The sequence below is a fragment of the Phyllobates terribilis genome, unplaced genomic scaffold (genome assembly GCF_046119375.1).
Source record: "Phyllobates terribilis strain yellow unplaced genomic scaffold, ASM4611937v1 Scaffold_42__1_contigs__length_11168841, whole genome shotgun sequence".
In the NCBI taxonomy this organism is placed as follows: Eukaryota; Metazoa; Chordata; class Amphibia; order Anura; family Dendrobatidae; genus Phyllobates; species Phyllobates terribilis.
This window is the reverse complement of record NW_027362802.1, coordinates 4,055,278-4,073,745: the sequence shown is the minus strand read 5'-3', so window position 1 is coordinate 4,073,745 and position 18,468 is coordinate 4,055,278.

Below are 18,468 nucleotides of genomic sequence, written 5' to 3'. Positions count from 1 at the left end.
AGCCGAATATTTTTTCAGAGGTAGATGCAGAAAAAAATATATTCAGTTTGCAACCTGATGGAGGTCAGTATAGATGGACTAATAGACCAAGTCCCACACACTGCTAGAAGCCCAAATATTTTTTCAGAGCTAGATGCAGAAAAAAATTATTTTTAATTTGCAACCTGATGGAGGTCAGTATAGATGGACTAATAGACCAAGTCCCACACACCGCTAGAAGCCCAAATATTTTTTCAGAGCTAGATGCAGAAAAAAATTATATTCAATTTGCAACCTGCTGGAGGTCAGTATAGAAGGACTAATAGAACAAGTCCCACACACCGCTAGAAGCCCAAATATTTTTTCAGAGCTAGATGCAGAAAAAAATTATATTCAGTTTGCAACCTGATGGAGGTCAGTATAGATGGATTAATAGAACAAGACCCACACACAGCTAGAAGCCCAATATTTTTTCAGAGGTAGATGCAGAAAAAAATATATTCAGTTTGCAACCTGATGGAGGTCAGTATAGATGGACTAATACAACAAGTCCCACACACAGCTAGAAGCCCAATATTTTTTCAGAGGTAGATGCAGAAAAAAATATATTCAGTTTGCAACCTGATGGAGGTCAGTATAGATGGACTAATACAACAAGTCCCACACACAGCTAGAAGCCGTATATTTTTTCAGAGGTAGATGCAGAAAAAAATATATTCAGTTTGCAACCTGATGGAGGTCAGTATAGATGGACTAATAGAATGATGCTATGCCCAAAAGATTTTACTTCACTAGGTGCAGTAAAAAAATTGGTATTCTATACACAGGTGGTATATCTTGCAACACAGATAGGCTACTCCACTGACTAACACACTCTGCAATAGGCCAAAAAGGATTAGCTTTGCTAGATTCAGCCAAATGCTGTGAAAAAAACTTGCACAGCACTGGCACAGACCTGCCTGGCAAAAACTGATAGGAACTCATGTAACCTAGTCCTGAAAAGGACTCCAATTACAATTAGTCTTTACTCCCACAACCTATCTATTTACGAGCACAGACCTCCCTCATAAAAGTCGTAGGAAATGCTGTAACCTAGTCCTTAAAAGGACTGCAATCACAACTATTCCCTACTCCCAAGCTATCTGTATATTTGTGCGAAAATTGGCTTGAAATTAACAAGGTATAGTGCACACAGCAACAGCGGTGCCGTCTAACACGCAGCTGCAGCAGTGAGAAAATGGTGGCGACGGGGAAAATGGCTTGGTCTTATAGGGCAAAGACATGTGACATACACTGCCAATGACACATGCCCTTGCTTGTGTGAAAAAAAGCACTTCGCTCCGTGTGTGCGCTGCTGATAGGCTGACAGATTGCACCTCCCCACTGCAAATGCGGGAAAGAGAAAAAAAAATGGAGATCTTCATTGTTCCTGCAGAGATCCATCCCCTGCCCCTCCCCCACCCCGCTGTACACTCAAACTGCATATTAACATTAATTTTCATCATTACTGAGAAAAAATCCAGTTATGATTTTGGTGCACGAACAGTTATCGAACATAACCTCGAACAGCCGAATTTTTCTCAAATTGTTCGTGTTCGCCGACCGCCTTGAACACCGCCCAAAACAGCTCGAATTTGAGATTGGCGAACAGTTCGAGTAGAACAACGCTCATCTCTAAACATAACATAAAGTCAGATATGCGTGCCAGACTGGTAATGGGCAAGACTTCCGTGTCCTCACCAAGATGATGACTGACCATGCTCTCCTCCTCCTCCTCCTCCTCCCCCCTGTCCTCAGGCCACCCATGCTGAACCGACTGTATGACAGTTGTACAGGTACTACCGTCTGCAGCGCATGATACCAGCTTCTGTTCTTCTTCCTCCTCCTCCTCCTTCTCTCCCTCATTGTCCCCCAATGCATGTTGGGATGAGATGAGGCTGGGCTGTGTGTAATCGCCCATTATGGCTTCTTGATCCATCTCATCATACTCTGGCTGCAATGCCTCCTCTTTAATTCTCTGCAGAAAGCATTGCAAAGGACAGACAAGTGGGATGCTGACGCTAATGATGGCATCATCGCCACTCACCATCTTGGTGGCCTCCTCAAAGATTGTCAGGATGGTACATATGTCAGACATCCAGGTCCACTCCTGAGGTCTTATGTGTGGAGTCTGACCTGAATATCGACGGCCTTGTTGCAGCTGGTACTCCACAACTGCTCTCTTCTGCTCAAAAATCCTTTGCAACATGTGGAGGGTAGAGTTCCAACGTGTGGGGACATCACACACCAGTCGGTGTGACAGAAGCTGCAAACGCTGCTGAAACACAGCAAGGGCGGCGGAAGCTGTAGCCGACTTGCAAAAATGAGCTGACAGGCGGCGTACTTTGACGAGCAGATCTGGCAACTCGGGGTACGATTTAAGAAACCGCTGAACCACGAGGTTAACCACATGAGCTAGGCATGGTACGTGTGTGATCTCGCCTCACCTCAGAGGTGCCACCAGGTTATGGTCATTGTCACGCACGGCCATGCCTGGATGAAGGTTCAGTGGTCTCAGCCACAGATCTGCCTGCTCTTTCACAGCTGTCCACAACTCACAAACAGTGTGAGGTTTATCACCTAAGCTTATGAGTTTCGGCACAGCCTGTTGCCGCTTGGCTGAGGCAGTACTGCAGTGCTTCCTGCTTGTAACAGATGTGGTGATATCTGAGACGGAGGCTGAACATGAGGAGGAGGAGGAGGATGATGCGCAGGAGCTGTACACTGTGGGGGCAACTCTGACTGACATAGGGCTCTCAATCCTCGGTGTGGGGAGGATGTGTTCCGTCCCAAGGTCCGACTGGGTCCCGGCTTCCACTATGTTTACCCAGTGTGCCGTCAGGGAGATGTATCGTCCCTGGCAACAAGCACTTGTCCACATGTCTGTTGTCAGGTGGGCTCTCCCAGTAACTGCGTTGACGATAGCACGGCAGATGTTTTGGGACACGTGCTTGTGTAGTGCGGGGATGGCACACCGGGCAAAATAGAGTCGGTTGGGGACCGAGTACGGAGGGACGGCCACCGCCATAAGGTTGCAGAAGGATTCCGTCTCCACCAGCCTAAAAGGCAGCATTTCCAACGCAAGCAGTCATGAAATGTGCAAATTTAGGACTGTGGCATGTGGGGCGTTGGCTGCTAATTTGCACTTTCGTTCAAAGCTCTGGGATATGGACAATTGAATGCTGCGGTGGAACTTGGACGTGGACGTTGATGCTGTTTCTTGAGAAACTGCCATAACAAGTGATTGCCTTGCATGCACAGCAGGGGGTTCTATTACACGCACAAGAGCGGAAGGAGCAGTGGTGAGTGTGACACCCGCTGACACTGATCTTGGACACTGGGGTTCGCCCCACAAAGTTGGGTGCTTTGCTGCCATGTGCCTGATCATGCTGGTGGTGGTCAGGCTGGTAGTTTTGTCACCCCTGCTGATGCTGGCATGGCAGGTGTTACAAATGGCCTTTTTGGGGTTATCAGCAGAGCCTTTAAAGAAATTCCAGACTCTGGAAGACCTACCGGTTGCACTGGCAATGTCCCTCGTGTTGATGTTACGGGGAACTGTTGCCTGCCTTCTGCCCGTGGCCACCACGATGCTTCTTCCTGCCTGTTGGGGTGCACTGACTCCCTCCTACTGTGTGCTTCTGGCCTCGCTCTGCGTGTCCTCCTGCCACGTTGGGTCAGTAACTAGATAATGCACCACCTCCTCCTCTTCCACTTGTGCACCACGATCCTCCTCCTCACTCCGTGGCAATTGTGTCTCGTCATCTTCCACCTCTTGTGACAAATTGCCTGCATCACCTTCCTGTGGTCGTGGCTGTTCAAATATTTGGGCATCGCTACATGGGATCTCCTCTTCCACCACTTCAAGCAGAGCAGGCGGGGGTCACAAATATGGAAATGAACCAGTGAACAGCTCTTCAGAGTGTCCAAGTGTGGGATCAGTTGCTGTCTGACGACACTTGGCATGGTGGGAGGAAGGAGCATCAGGGTGAGGAGGAGTATGCGGTCGAGACTCATGGCTACTAAAACTTGACCGTGTGGAAGACAGACTGGAGGTCGTGGTGCCCAGGTGACTGGAAGTATTATCTGCTATCCAATTAATAACCTGTTCACACTGATCAGTTCGCAATACTGCTGTTGTAGTGTGCTTCCCTAGTAATTCGGTCAAGAAGTGGGAGCGAGAAGATGTGGCTGTTGGTTGTGGCACATTTTCACCTTGGCCACAGCCCCGTCCTCTACACGCACTATCACCAGAACGTCCAGTTCCACGTCCCTTCCCACGCGCCTTGCCCATTGTAAATGAAGCAAAATAGCTTACACTCGCACTATCAATGAAAAAAGTGTAATAAAAAAGAGATTAGAACCGTGAAAGAGGAAAACCACAGTTCTATTTCTCTGGCCTAAAACAGAATCTTTTAAACAGATATATTTGTGTCTGAAAAGTCAGAGAGACACTATTACTTATTTTTTTTACAGCAAAAAGTGCCAAAAGCAGGATAATACAGAGATTTGACCCGTGGAACTGCAAAACCACAGTTCTATTTCTCTGGCCTACTCCAGACTCTTTTAAACAGATATATTGGTGTCTGAACAGTCACAGACACACTCAATTTTTTTTTTTTTCTTTGGGGGGGTAACCAAAAGGTTAATAAGACGCGTATTTGTACAGTCTGACTGATGGAAAAAAAATACAGGATTTAGATGTAAAAAAAAGGAATTTTCCTGGCCCCTGAGACGAGTAGATAAGTCTAGCAATTTGACCAACAGGAGCACACAGGACTGTAATGCAGCGTTTGCTGGTATAACCACTGCGTCTCCTATACAGCCCGCCTGCCTGATATCTGGGATGGATATTAGTCCTGAGAAGGACTGTTTGTTTGATTTGGCAGGCTTTAGAGACCCTACACTACCTATTTGGCACTATATACTGTATATCTCCCTAACTCAGCGGCACTCTCCCTACACCGTCTGATCCTGAGCGACTGTGTCCAAGATGGCGGCGCCCGGTTTTAAATACTCGAGTTGACGCTGCTGTGCGGCCAGCCGATTACTGTAATGCCCACAAACAACATGGCTGCGGCATTCCAGTGACTGGCTGGTAATCTCTGCATGTTCATTGGCTCTGTAAAGAGCGCCAAACATGCAGGGCGGAGACCCGAGCTCCCGCCCGAGTAACCCGGAAATGCTCGGTGCTCACTGAACATCCCGAGTAGTGAGATACTCGAGTGAGTACCGAGCAGTGTCAAGCATGCTCGCTCAACACTAGTTATAAGCAGTTTATGATGTATAATAAACTGCTGGTCTTCAAATTACCGTAAAACGTTGCATGTGTGCTTTAATTTACCCGGTGAAGAGAGTGCCCCTCCAAATGTTCTTTTTAACATATTTATTAATGACCTTGTAGGGGGCATACAGAGTAATATTTCAATATTTGCAGATGACACTAAACTCTGCAGGGTAATCAATACAGAGGAGGACAATTTTTTATTACAGGAGGATCTATGTAAACTAGAAGCTTGGGCTGATAAATGGCAAATGAGCTTTAATGGGGATAAATGTAAGGTAATGCACTTGGGCAGAGGAAATAAAATGTATAATTATATGCTTAATTGTAAAACACTGGGCAAAACTGTAACTGAAAAAGACCTGGGTGTATTGGTGGACGACAAGCTCACGTTTAGTGGCCAGCATCAGGCAGCTGCTGCAAAGGCAAATAAAATAATGGGATGCATTAAAAGAAGCATAGATGCTCATGAGAAGAACATCATTTTACCTCTATTCAAGTCATTAGTGTGACCACACTTAGAATACTGTGTACAGTTTGGGTCTCCGGTGTATAAGAAAGACATAGCTGAACTAGAAAGGGTGCAGAGAAGAGAGACCAAGGTTATTAGAGGACAGGGGGGTCTGCAATACCAAGACTGGTTATTACACTTGGGGTTATTTACTGTGGAAAAAAGAAGTCTTAGGGGTGATCTTATTACTATGTACAAGTATATGAGGGGACAGTACAAAGACCTTTCTACTGATCTTTTTACTCTGAGGCCAGAGACAGAGACAAGGGGGCATCTTCTATGTCTGGAGGAAAGGAGGTTTAATCATAATCACAGACGGGGATTCTTTACTGTAAGAGCAGTGAGACTATGGAACTCTCTGCCGCATGATGTTGTAATGAGTGATTCACTATTAAAATTTAAGAAGGGCATGGATGCCTTTCTTGAAAATTATAATATTACAGGTTATATATACTAGATTCCTGGATAGGGCGTTGATCCATGGAACTAGTCTGATTGTCGTATAGAGTCGGGATGGAATTTTTTTCCCCAATGTGGAGCTTAGTGTTTGCCACATGGTTTTTTTTTGCCTTCCTCTGGATCACCATGTTAGGCTATGGGTTGAACTAGATGGACTTAGTCTTCCTTCAACCTTAAAAACTATGTTACTATGTTATTATGTAAATGATCATTAGTGCTACCTCACACAGAGTAATTTTGGATGAATTTCCTGCAAAAATTATTAAAGCCCAGAAAACATTGTAGAGCCTTCAGGTTCTCGGGATGTTCCCAGTTATTGGACTGCACGGATCTTCTCCTTATCCATCCGAAAACCCGAAGATGACAGTAAGTACCCCAAAAACTGCTCCTCCTGAACATCGAAAACACATTTCTTTTTAGTTTGGCATAAAGTTTGTTATCACTTAATATCTGGAACTCCTGCTCAACACAAACTTCCCCACCATATGATTGAAAATATCATTTATGAAATGCTGGAATACCGCAGGTGCATTGGTCAAACCAAAAGCCATAACCAGACTGTAGAAATGTCCTTCCGGGGTACTGAACGCTGTTTTCCATTCGTCCCCTTCTCTGATTCTCTGATTGTAGGCTCCTCTTAAATCCAACTTCGTGAATACCTTAGCTCCCACAACCTGGCTGAACAAATCAGGAATCAGAGGAAGAGGGTATGGATCACGGATGGTAATTTGATTTAATTCCCGGAAATCTACACAGGGACGCAGACCGCCATCTTTTTTCTTCACAAAGAAGAACCCTGCTGCCACGGGTAAAGATGAGGGCCTGATATGTCCCTTCTCCAGACTTTCTGCAATGAAATCCTTCATGGCTTGTCGCTCAGGGCCAGAAAGATTATACATTCTGGACTTCAGTAGTTTAGCTATGGGAGTCAGGTTAATAGGACAGTCATAAGGACAATGAGGAGGCAAATCCTGACACCCCCTTTCAGAAAAAATATCCTCAAAACCAGGCAGAAAAGCAGGTAATATTTCCGTAGAGAAAGTAGCAAGGGAAATATCGAAACAGTTCTCATGGCAGTAATTTCCCCATTCAATAATCTCCCCGGCTTGCCAATCCACCAACGAGTTATGTTTAACAAGCCACAAAATACCCAAAACAATCGGTTTGGGAAGATTGTCCAGGACATAGCAAGGAATTATTTCACAATGAACTGACCCCATCCTCAGTTTTACATTATGTACAATCTGAGTAAATGCTTTCTGTGCAAGTGGCGCCGAGTCAATGGCAAAAATGGAAATAGGTTTATCTAAAGTACAGCAAGCAAGACCATGAGTCTTCATAAATTCAGCATCAACAAAACACAACGTTTTCTCAGTTTTGCTCTCTAGCACCACCTCTGCTGTCAGGAAAAAGCAGGAACTGCACAAATGCACCCCTTGTTTATCCTACTCCAAACTACCAAGAGTTAATCAAGTCTCCTTTTGTTTAGGAATTGCAGCACAGGTCCCAACAAAATGTCCCTTTTTCCCCACAAAAAAAAATACGCCTTTTTTCTTGCGAATCTCTGGGGAGATGTATGATACAGATGTGTCACCCCAGGCCTGGATGCCACAAATATTAAAGGCTGTGTCTGAGAGCAGGAGGGAGGTTCCCTGATCAGGGACAATTAGCATACAGCACCTCCTGTCCCAGGCCAGTAGGGGGAGTTGGCTGCCCCTATAAAAGCTGGAACTGGGGGCAGGGTTAGAGAGAACTGGACGACCTAGCTCAGGGCTGAGACTAGTCCCAGAGGAGTAGGGACAGTTCTGCTGTAGCCGAGGAGTCCGGGAGGCAGAGGAGAAGCTGTGAGCCAGGGACAGAGGTGACGAGAGCCGGTCCTGGGCGAGAGGACTACACTACCGGACATTGGGGTCCGAGGCTGTCAGGGTTGCAAGCCCAGCAGCAGATAACCAACCCGCGAGGGATTTTAGGTCCCTTGGCCTAAGAAGCCTGGAGGCTCCGCCACACAGAGGGACCAGTACAGCACGGAGAGGCAAAAGGTACCTAAGGCCCGAGTTGCAAGCCATACAGGTGAAGTACACGGCCAGCTCAGGGACGTGGGCTATCACACCACGAAAAGGGGGATAGTCAGCAAGGGCAGAGAGAGAACGGTAGGTCTTCATACTCACCATGACCAGTGGGGCTCTCCCGAATGTTCTCAGATACCCAGGCCTATTCCTACCCAGTACTCCTGTTGGGTCATTAGAAATACCTGCAATAAAGACCCTGGACTGTTTGAAGCGGTCTCTGAACTCTGATTATTGCGGCTTGCACTATCACCCCCAGCATTCACATACGCTGCCCTGAGGCTACACTCTTCCCGTGGGGAGTTATCCTATCCCTGTGCTGCACACCAACATCAGCCTCAGCGGTCTGCCTTGCAGCGGCGGTCATCCCTGACCGCAATCCACGGGTGGCGTAGTCGGACATTCATAACTCTACAAGTAGACTGCCACAACATTTGGTCTGACCACCCTGAGCCACGGGATAGGGTTGCCACTACTACCCCCATCATCGCACTGAAGCCCGGTTCCGGGTGCCCCACGGCCCAGGGGGCGAGTCACCTTGGTGTAGTCGGCAGGATTGTGACCAACTCGCCACAAACGGGTATTGCGTGCCTGAAAAAGACTGTACACGTACCTCAAAAGGAAGTTTCCCGCCATCCGGAGCTGTTTCCCACCATATCCAGCCATTTTCCCGCCAACGGGCTCCATCTTCGAGACGCCACGCGGGAAGAAGAGGGGCGTGGACGTCCAAACCACGCGAGACCTGAATCCCCGCCCTACGCACCGACGCTTCGCAAGGTCCTGGAAGGAGAGAGAGCGACGCTGATGTCACCAGAACGCGACACAAGGTCCTCGCCCAGAGCAGCACCAGCAGAGCCGTGGCCTACGGAAGAGGATCAACGGAAGATAGGCCACAGTTAACTAGGGGGGAGGAAGATGACGGACGTGGAGGGACCTTCTACCACCAGCGTGGCTGTAGCAGCGGTGATGCCGTTCTCCATGCCCTACATCCCCGGAGCAGCCTGGCTGCCCCAATACTCAGGGGAATCCCATACATTAACTGACTTTAAGGAATGACTGCACAGTTTATTTAAAGTTTATCCCCTGACAGAAGAACAGAAAGTGAGCATTCTGACGGGGCAGCTAACCGGTGCAGCCAGGGGGAAGTGAAATCATGGTCAGATGAGGAGAAAAGGACTGTAAAGGACATTTTGACCCGGCTGTAGAGTACCTTTGACACCCGTACCTCAGCAGAAATCAAAATGCGGTTCTATGGCTGTAAGCAGCGAGCCCAAGATAGTATCAGAGACTATGCCCTGAACCTGCAAGAAGCTCTGGGAGCAATCAAGCAAGCTGACCCTGGCAGCGTGCAGGACACTGATAAACTGTTGACTGACCAGGCCCTAAATGCACAGGCCCTAAATCCATCCCAGCCTGCAAACCTGCACCATCAGGTCCAAGAATTAACAAAGAGTGTTGCTGCATTGACCAGAACCGTACTGTCGTTGCAGATGGAACCGTCAAGATCAATCAAGCTGGCTTCCAGTCCGGAGGATGCCCCATGGCTTCGACAAAGGAGGATCCCATCGTTCAGAGGGAGGCCCGCTGACCGTTACACCAAGGATGGACAGCCGATTTGCCGCCGTTGCAGCCAGCCAGGACACATAGCCAGGTACTGTACTTTACATTGGTCTGACCTAGGGCAGAGGGCCAACCCCCAGGCATAAGGCCATCAGGCCCATCTAATTGACGCGATAAGTACGTGGGGGTACGCCCGGTCTTACCCGTAATGCTGGACGGTATCCCCATGAGTGCACTGCTGGACACCGGGTCTCAAGTGACTACTATCCCCTACGTACTTTTCAAGTGGTATTGGAGTTACGCTGACATAACCCGCTACCCAGACGATGACTTAAGCATCATCGCCAGCAATGGCCAACCCGTGCCGCAGGTGGGGTTCAGAGAGATGACCATCAAGATTGGTAAGGTTGAACTGCCGGCACAGGGAGTGATCATTGTGGACATTGACCGTCGTGAAAGTCACCCTGAAATAACCTTGGGTACTAATGTGATTGAAAACTGTCTTTCAGAAGTAATTGTGATTTTGCAGCAGGTGGCGATGAATGCGAGTTCCAGCCAACAGAGGGTCCTCCAGAAAAAGATAAGAGCCCTGATGAGACTGCAACAGGTAGAACTGTCTGGTGGTGAGATCAGTAGTGTGAGGATGAGCGACCCGTTCCCCATTGCCATGCCTCCCAAAGGTGAAATGATGATCTGGTGTTGGACTGCAATCGGGTTAAGAGGGAGAGACTACCAAGCCATGGTAGAACCCGTGTACTCAGACAGCAGGCCCACCATTCTGACAGCCTGGGGGGTGGTTGATGTCCGCCATGGAAGGGTGCCCATCCGGATCTTAAACATCGGGGAAAGGGAAGTACACTTGCCCTGGTACGCTACATTAGCCAAATTGTTTGCTGTCGAACACAATGCTCTCAGGGTCGTGGAACCCTTGCCTCCATCTCCACCAGTGGAGGATAATGGCTCCCAGAAACACAAGGAGGACTGGTGCCAGAAACTCCATGTGGGTGCTGACTCTACTCCCTCGCAAAAAAAAAAAGGAGTCTACCGGGTGGTTCAGGAGAACGAGAGAATCTTTAGTAAGCACCCGCTAGACTTCGTCAGAGTGAAAGGGGTAGAACACCACATCCCCACGAGGAGCCAACCACCAATAAAAGAGAGACACAGACCTGTACCCACTGCACATTATCAGAACGCAAAGGGCATGCTAAGAGAAATGAAAGAAGCTGGGGTCATTAAAGATAGCTGTAGCCCCCTGGGCAGCCCCCTTAGTTTTGGTAAAAAAGAAAGACGGTACAGTGAGAATGACCTTTCTATAGTCCACGCACAATCGTATCACCCATAAAGACTAGAGATGAGCGGTGTTCGACTCAAACTGTTCGCCAATCTCAAATTCGAGCTGATTTGGGCGGTGTTCGAGCCGTTCGGCGAACTCGAACGATTTGAAAAAAAATCGGCTGTTCGAGGTTATGTTCGATAACTGTTCGTGCACCAAAATCATAACTGAATTTTTTCTCAATAATGCTGAAAATTAATGTTAATACGCAGTTTGAGTGTACAGCGGGGCGGGGGGAGGGGCAGGGGATGAATCTCTGCAGAAATAATGAAGATCTCCATTTTTTTTTCTCTTTCTCGCATTTACAGTTGGGAGGTGCAATCATTCAGCCTATCAGCAGCGCACACATGGAGCGTACTGCTTTTTTTCACACAAGCAAGGGCATGTGTCATTGGCAGTGTATGTAGCAGTGTGTGGGACTTGTTCTATTAGTCCATCTATACTAACCTCCAGCAGGTTGCAAATTCAAAATAATTATTATCTGCTTCTAGCTCTGAAAAAATATTTGGGCTTCGGCTTGTATCAGTGTGTGGGACTTGTTCTATTAGTCCATCTATACTAGCCTCCAGCAGGTTGCAAATTCAAAATGATTTTTATCTGCATCTAGCTCTGAAAAAATATTTTGGCTTGTAGCAGTGTGTGGGACTTGTTCTATTAGTCGATCTATACTAACCTCCAGCAGATTGCAAATTCCAAATAACTTTTATCTGCATCTAGCTCTGAAAAAATATTTTGGCTTGTAGCAGTGTGTGGGACTTGTTCTATTAGTCCATCTATACTAACCTCCAGCAGGTTGCAAATTCAAAATAATTTTTATCTGCATCTAGCTCTGAAAAAATATTTGGGCTTCGGCTTGTAGCAGTGTGTGGGACATGTTCTATTAGTCCATCTATACTAACCTCTAGCAGGTTGCAAATTCAATATAATTTTTTTCTGCATCTAGCTCTGAAAAAATATTTCGGCTTGTAGCAGTGTGTGGGACTTGTTCTATTAGTCCATCTATACTAACCTCCATCAGGTTGCATATTCAATATAATTTTTTTCTGCATCTAGCTCTGAAAAAATATTTTGGCTTGTAGCAATGTGTGGGACTTGTTCTATTAGTCCATCTATACTAACCTCCACCAGGTTGCAATTGTTTTTTGAGCAAACAACTCCAGAGTTGTGAATTAGTTAACCACCAAAATGAGAGGAAAAAGGCCTGCTGCTGGTGGAAAGGGGAATAGGCGTGTTGGGAAGGGAAAAAAAGGTTGTGTCAGTGGGGTAGGTGTTAAAGCAACAGTAACATCTGCAGAAGAAAGACCATCTTCCAGCCAAACTAAGATGTCTACTTCTTTTAGCGGACAATGTGATAAGATCCCTTTCTTATGGCCACGCCAATCGCTACAAATTCCAGATGAGACACAAAAACAGCAGGTGCTTCAACGGATATCAAGTGCTCTTTTAAGTGGGCTCTCCTCCACCTCAACTTCAACATCACAACTACTCCAGTCCTCAGAGGTGTCACCCCAATCGCACTTGCTTCCTCCCAGCTCCAAAGTCTCCAGCTGCCCGTCTGAGTATGGGGTAGAACAGATGGTTGAGTCTGCAGAGCTGTTTATTCATACTATAGCCTGGGAATCAGAGGTCGGCTCCAGAGCTTCTGTGATTCCAGACGATTAAATGATCTGCACTGATGCCCAGAATCTTTATGAGTCGGATCCAGGACCAGACACAGAAGGTTCTGATCATAATGCAGACCCTCGATCCCAAACTGTAACTCCTGTTGGAGGAGACAATAAGGAAGATGATGATGAGACTCAAATACCTGATTGGAGCGACAACTTTAGTTTTTTGTCAGGGCAGGAAGAGGTTGGCTCTGAATACGACGGGTGTGATAACACACAGGGTGATGATGACGGGGTTGGAGATCCCACTTACTGTCAACCCACAGTCAGCCAAGAGATGAGGTCAGCAGAGGAGGTGGAGGAGGATGCTAGTGACGACGAGGTCAGGTTGCACCTTCCTGGACAGAGACGTAGTACTGGAAGCACGTCAACAACTGCATCCTCAAACACAACTCTGCCTCTGACCACAAGTCGTGGTGGCTCTTCGGGTCACATGGGTGATAAGCCTTGCATAGCCTGGGCATTTTTTCAGATCGATAAAGATGACCCAACTGGTGTTATCTGTAACATTTGTCAGCAAAAGCTAAGTAGAGGCCAAAAAATACATAGTTTGAGTACTTCATGCATGAACATGAAGCATAAGTTGCAGAGGGAAGCTCACTGTGCTACAATGCGGCCTAGCCGGCCGTGTCAACCACCGTCTGCCACATCTTGTGCATCCGTGGCCTCTTCATCCTCTGTGACTGGGGGGACAGCAGTCACACCTGTTTTGGGACGCAGACCTGCCACCTCTTTACCCGCAACAGCCAGCGTGATTGGTAGGTCATCATTTTCTTTGGAGGTGGAAACACCAGCTGGTGTTGAGTGCTGTCTGACATCGATAGCACCACCTTTGGATCAAGGCAACCTAACATGTCCACCTGCATCTTCCTCACAGACCAGCAGTTTGCCGGGGACACCCTTCTCAACCCCATCTAAGCACAACAGCCAGCCCTCGGTCCCTCAGATATGGACAAGTAAAAGACCATTTCCTCCTAGCCATGAGAAAGCAAAGAGGTTGAATTTCACCATCTGCAAGCTCTTGGCTACAGAAATGCTTCCTTTCCGCCTGGTGGACACAGAGGATTTTTGAGACCTTATGTCCGTCGCAGTGCCCCAGTACCAGATGCCCAGTCGGCACTACTTCTCAAAGAAAGGTGTGCCTGCACTCCACCAGCATGTCGCACACAACATCAACGCTTATTTGAGAAACTTTGTGTGTGACAGGGTGCATTTCACCACAGACACTTGGATGAGTAGGCATGGACATGGGCGTTACATGTCGCTGACTGGGCACTGGGTAACTATGGTGACAGCAGGACAAGGGGCTGCTGTCCAAGTCTTGCCGTCCCCACGAGTTGTGCGTCAATCCTCTTTATCTCAAAGTTCCTACACTGCTTCTGCCTCCTCAACCTCCTCTCGGTCCTCCACCTGCACCCAAAGCCTGTCTGGTCATGCCACAAGCTTTCTAACTGCGCAGAAGGGATCCTGCACACCTCCTTACTTTGCTGGCAGCAGGGCTCAATGTCATCAGGCGTTTTTTACTTTGAAATGTCTGCGAAATGTGAGTCACACAGCTGACGAGTTGTGGTCAGCCCTGGAGAACCAGTTTCATGAATGGTTGTCTCCACTGGACCTGAAACCAGGGAAGGCCATGTGCGACAATGCTGCAAACCTCGGTGCAGCCCTTCGTCGGGGCAATGTCACACACGTGCCTTGTATGGCTCACGTGTTCAACCTGGTTGTCCAGCAATTTTTAGCCCACTATCCCGGACTAGATGGCCTTCAGCAGAGGGCACGGTTGCTGTGTGCTCACTTCCGCCCTTCGCATCCTGCAGCTCAGTGACTTACATCTCTACAGAAGTCGTTGGGCCTGCCACTTCAACGGCTAAAATGCGATGTGTCTACCCGGTGGAATTCAACTCTGCACATGTTGCAGCGACTGTGGCAGCACCGACAAGCCCTGGTGCAATATACGTTGTGAAGTATAGCCTGGGCCAACGAGATCCAGAGGAGGGGAAAATCACGCTGGAGGAGTGGTCTCAGATCAGGGACCTATGCACCCTTCTGCACAGTTTTGAAATGGCGACGAAGATGTTTAGTGCTGACGATGCCATTATCAGCATGACTATTCTGGTGATTTACATGCTGGAGCACATGTTAAACAGAATTCGGAGTCATGTGGTGGCACAAGAGGAGGTGGAGGAAGTAGAGGAGGAGGAGTTGTATGCGGAAGGGCTAACATCTGCAAGGTCCAGACGGTCGGCAGCACCAAGGCGGCAGGCATGTGAGGGTGGGGGAGATGGTTTTACCAGGGCGCATGGTAGCAGCAAAACTAGTGAGGAAATTGCAGGAGCCCAGGAAGAAGTGGAGGACGAACTGATTTTAAGACTCATCAGATGAGGGAGACCTTGATCACATTTCTATTGTGCGAGGTTGGGGGGAGAGGGCAGAGGAAGGAAACATGATTGTTACCTCGCCACCAACACAGCAGGGACTTGGTGCGCCTGGATGCGCAAGACACAAGAGTGCCTTCTTGATGCACTACCTGCAACATGACCCTCGAATTGTGAGAATTAGAAATAATCCTGACTACTGGGTTGCCACACTGTTAGATCCCCGGTACAAAAGTAAATTTGCAGAAATTATTCCTGCCATAGAAAGAGATGCACGCATGCAGGAGTATCAGCAGAGACTGTTGCAGAATCTTACATGTGCTTTTCCCCAAAACACTAGTGGTGCACGTAGTGAATCTCACAGTTCCAACTTGCCAACCGTGGGACCGTCGAGTGTTCAGCACTGAATACATAACAGAAACACTGTATCTGCTGGTAACATCAATTTTGCAGAATCTTTTCACCACTTTTTTAGCCCATCCTTTGCAAGGCCACAGGAGACAAGAAGTCTGACACATAGTCAACGCCTAGAGACGATGGTACAGGAGTATCTCCAAGTAAACATTGAAGCCTTGACTGTGTCACTGGACCCTTGCTCTTTTTGGGCTTCCAATCTGGATAAATGGCCGGAGCTCACCACTTACGCCTTGGAGATCTTGTCATGCCCCTCAGCCAGCGTTCAGTCTGAACGTGTGTTCATCGCTGCTGGTGGTGTGCTGACAGAAAAGCGCACGCGGCTCTCCACTGATAATGTAGACAGACTCACGTTCATAAAGATGAACAAATCATGGATCCGAAACGACTTTTCTAGTCCTGTGTCATCCTGGGGAGAGTAAAAGCTTGATGATTTGTTAAAATCACCTCATTAACCGTTTTAAGCTTTCAAATTACTAATCATGTTTATCTGTATCTTGTCTGGAAAATATTTTGGGCCTTGTAGCAGTGTGCAGTACTGATTCTATTAGGCCATCTATACTAAACTCCACCAGATTTAAAATTACTAATCATATTTATCTGTATCTTGGCTGGAAAATAATTTGGGCCTTTTAGCAGTGTGCAGTACTGATTCTACTAGGCCATCTATACTAAAGTCCACCAGATTTAAAATTACTAATCATTTTTATCTGTATCTTGGCTGGAAAATAATTTGGGCTTTGTAGAAGTTTGCAGTACTGATTCTATTAGGCCATCTATACTAAGCTCCACCTGCTTTCAAATTAATAATAATTTTTAGCTGCATCTAGCCCGAAAAATAATTTTGGGGCTCCTAGATACGCAAGACACATGAGTGCCTTCTTGCTGCACTACCTGCAACATGACCCTCAGATTGTCAGAAATCGAAGTAATCCTGACTACTGGGTTGCCACACTCTTAGATCCCCCACACTCTTCGATCAACCTTTTCATTTTAATAAAGAGCAAAAAAATGGTCATTTTTAAAATTATAAGCATTAGCAGGTTATTAGAAGCTGAAATCAAACAGTTTTCAACTCAAAACTTTATTCTAGGTGATGTTACATTTGAACATAGGACCCCTTGTTCGAAAGGAGCTTCTGAACTCTCTCGTCCATTGAATTTGTCAGGTTTTGGATGGTTTCTGCTTCAATTGTTTTGCATGAGGACAGAATACCCTCCCAGAGCTGTTGCTTAGATGTGAACTGTCTCCCGCCATCATAGACACTCCTTTTGATGATGCTCCAGAGGTTCTGAATGGGGTTGAGGTCAGGGGAGCATGGGGGTCACACCATAAGTTTGTCCCCTTTTATGCCCATATCGGCCAGAGATGCAGATGTGTTATGTGCAGCATGAGACGGTGCATTATCATGCATGAAAATGATCTTGCTGCGGAACACACGGTTCTTCTTCTCGAACCATGGCAGGAAGTGCTGTTTGAGAAACTCCACATACATTATGGAGTTCATCTTTACCCCTTCAGGGATCCTAAAGGGGCCGACAATCTCTCTCCCCATGTTTCCAGCCCAAAACATTACTCCACCTCCTCCTTGTTGGCGCTGTAGCCGTGTTTGCATGGGGTGTCCATCAACCAGCCATCCTCCACTGCATCCATCTGGACCATCGAGCGTTGCACGGCACTCATCGGTGAACAAAACAGTTTTGAAGTCAGTCTTCATGTATGGTTTGGCCCACTGGAGCCGTTTCTGCTTGTGTGCAGTGGATAGAGGAGGTTGACAGGATGACTTACGCACAGCTGTAAACCTCTGAAGGACTCTGCATCTTGTTGTTCGGGGAACGTTGGAGGCACCAGCAGCTTCAAAAACTTGTCTGCTGCTATGACAAGGCTTTTTTGCAACTGCTCTTTTAACCTGACATAATTGCCTGTAGGAAAGAGTCCTCAATTTTCCCTTATCAGCATGCACACGTGTGTACTGTGAATCAGCTACATACTTCTTGATTGTGCGATAATCAGGCTGAAGTGTCTTGGCAATGTTGATTGTAGTCATGCCTTGACCTAAACACTCCACAATTTGTTGCTTCTCAGCAGCCGACACATCCTTTTTCTTTCCCATTTTGGCAGAAAATGTAGGCTGCTTAATAATGTGGGACAGCCTTCTTAAGTAGTCTTGCCTTTCATTGGACACACCTGCCAAACTAATTAGCACAGGTGTCTGCAATTGCTTACAGTGATATAAAGAGCCCTGACACACATCACCATCAATGAGTTTTACTGACAAACAAAAAAATGTGAGGGCCATTTGTGAGGGCCATGCAAAAGGAAAGTTGGACTGGATGGAATCCTGTATGGATTTGGGGATGAAGACATCGAGGGTCTCAGACTTCACTGCATTGATTTTAAAATTTGACCATGTAACAAAGTGATCTATTTCAGCCATAACAGCAGGGATGGATATATGTGATTGAGTGATATATACTAGGACATCATCAGCAAATGCAGAGCACTTGTACTCGGTGCCTCCCACCTCAATCCACCTAATATTGGGGTTATGGCGAATTGATGAGAGCAGGTGCTCCGTCACTAGGAAGTATAAGAGAGGGGACAGAGGACATCCCTGCCTTGTCCCATTGGTGATTATGAAAGGTGATAAAAATGTTCCATTAATCTTCAGCCTAGGTGACGTACAGGGCCGTGATTTTGGCTATAAAAGGGTCCCCTAGACCCATACCCCAAGCTTTTTAAGATAATAATAAATGGCATGCCAGGAGACTTTATGGAATGCTT